The 2,198-nt window shown below is 58.0% G+C and overlaps 1 protein-coding gene across 2 annotated transcripts in view; it reads left to right on the top strand.

Moving 5' to 3' along the window:
• The first annotated feature begins 10 nt into the window (after positions 1-10).
• Positions 11-2,198, top strand: part of ABCB9 (ATP-binding cassette, sub-family B (MDR/TAP), member 9) — a 25,817-nt gene continuing 23,629 nt past the window's right edge. The window contains exon 1 of one of the 2 annotated variants that reach the window (XM_012731113.1): positions 11-174. The gene's annotated coding sequence lies outside the window, so the exon portion shown is untranslated. Of the gene's footprint in view, positions 187-2,198 lie in introns of both variants that reach the window. The other variant, XM_004690809.2, reaches the window with a different exon arrangement.

Here is a 2,198-nt window from a genome sequence, read left to right as displayed (position 1 = left end):
CCGCCGCGCCGGCTCCGACCTTGCTGCGGCGCAGCCGGGCGGGAGGCGGGAGGAGCGACGGGAGGACTGTTTGCAGCGCCGCGCCGGGCGCGGTCTCCAATGAGCAGCGCGGAGCCTGCGCATCCGACGACCCGAGTCCTCTGCGCCCCTTCCCCGCGGCTCACCTGGTGCCAGGTAGGGTAACAGGTAAAAACGAGGCGCTTGGAACCTCCTATTCGGCTTCTTCCCAGGCCAGGGTATCAAGCCGGTCACAGTCTGGGGCCGCCATGAGTAGGCATCTAGTTGAAGGTGGGAGCCTTCCTATTCCCGCCCCTGAACCCCAGTGCCGGCAGACGGAGGTCCCGGCACCCCATCTCTGCCGCATCCTTTCCACACGGAGGGAGCCAGTGTTGCATTTTTTTTAACACCTCAGGTGCCGCTACCTCTTGGTAAATGGTGGGGGTGCCTTTGGAGGGATCCTGGGAAGGCTGTCTCCCCCGCGGGATCATAGAGGCGCTCCTTCAGAGCGTTCCCCACCCCCACAGCGGGCCTTCCCAAGATCTTGAGCGCTCTGGCTCTAGCAGAAGACTGGGGGGTGGCCTGGCCTACCAATTTTGGCAAAGCGCTTCCCTCTGACTCCCCAGCTGGCCAGTGGGCAGGTCTGACTCAAACCTGCACCCTGGCAGGTAGATCTGTGGGCTCCCAGTGGGCCCTCATTATTATTGGGCATCTGACAAAGCAGGATGCACTCTCCCCAGACCTTATTGCTTTAGATGGTCGACTGGGTTTCTAGACCCCTGAAGATACTCTGGCCTCCGTTCATAATCTGCTTCCAATGGAGCAGGTGCCAGGTGACAAGAAAAGACCTGTAGGAAGCCTGGGCAGCTCCCCAGTTTGCCTCACTGAGAGCCATGAGTTACCTGAAACAACTATAAGTTCCAGAGAGAGGTCAGTCCCCACGTGGGACATGGTTCATCAATGCAGGGAGACTGCATGGGTCTGGCCTCTCATCCAGGGATACCCCATATGGGGGGGGGGGCGTGTGGGGGGCGACCCATATTTGCCAAGCAGTGAATGAGCCTTCCCACCACTGGGCCAGGACTGCTCTGGCATGATATCACCAAGTTAAGGGTGATCTGAGCTGCCGCTGTACTTTAGGACCTTTGTCTTGCCTTCCCTAAACTGCCCCAGAGCAAAGTGGTGAGTTTTAGTTTTGCCTTGCCTTCAGTCTGTGTTGCTCATTCCTCAGCCTCTGTTTACCCACCTGTCCACAGGGAGGGTCACCACCTGGTGCTTCTGGGGCAGTGGCAAGGAGTCCTTCCTGTGAACTCAGTGACACCCTGTCAGCATGGAGGCTGTGACCATAATAACCACGATGGATTGTGGCCTAGCTGTTCCAGGTCCTCCTGTGTGCAGCATCAGCTGGCAATGCCCCCACCACCACTTCTAGGAAGAACAGCCTTTCACAGGCTCCCCCAACCCAGGGTTGCAGTCACTTGCTAATCCTGTGCTGTTCCTTAGCCTTTGGGGTCAAGACCAGTGCCCCTGTCTTCCTGGGCCATGTCAGGCCCTGGGCAGTGCCTGCTCTGGCTTCTGGCCACCACCTTGTCCTTGTCCCTTGGGCCACATGCGTCACCCACGTGCCCACAATTTGCCCTCCAGCTCCACCTGGCTGAGTCTGGCTGTGTCCTCTGGGTCTGGTGCATGGAGACAGGAGCATGGTCCATCCTTGCCCTCTCCTTTTCTCATCTGGTGGTCATGTTCCCTCTCCACCCTGCTAATCAGTTACTTGAAGTAAAATGGAGTAACCTGTCCCCAGTGAGGACTATAACCCGACCAAGTTGGACTGTGCTCCATCAGAGCCTGGCGTAAAAGGACTCAGTGCTTGGAAGCAGGGACTTTGGTGCTGTCGCGGCCGCTTGCTTGCTGGGTGACCCTAGGCAAGGCACTTCCCATCTATAGAATGTGGTTCAGATGGTTTATGGGTTTGGAGTGTGAGACTGTTTATTCCAGTGAAGACAAACAGCTGGGGATCCCAGGTGGGTGGCTGGCAAAATAAGTTGATGTTACCCGAAGCAAAGCAGAGGGGTATCAGGAAGGAACTCCTGCAGCAAGTGGGAGTTGGGGCAGGGAGAACCAGCCCAGCCTCCAGCCTCCTGTCCTGCTTCTGAACCCCACTTCCTTTCTGGAGGCCAAGAGAGCCATGTGTCCCCCCCCCC

This window comes from Condylura cristata, unplaced genomic scaffold (genome assembly GCF_000260355.1).
Source record: "Condylura cristata isolate star-nosed mole 26May11 unplaced genomic scaffold, ConCri1.0 scaffold00029, whole genome shotgun sequence".
NCBI classification, from domain to species: Eukaryota; Metazoa; Chordata; class Mammalia; order Eulipotyphla; family Talpidae; genus Condylura; species Condylura cristata.
The sequence above is the reverse complement of the archived record's forward strand: the minus strand, read 5'-3'. Positions and strand labels throughout refer to the sequence as shown.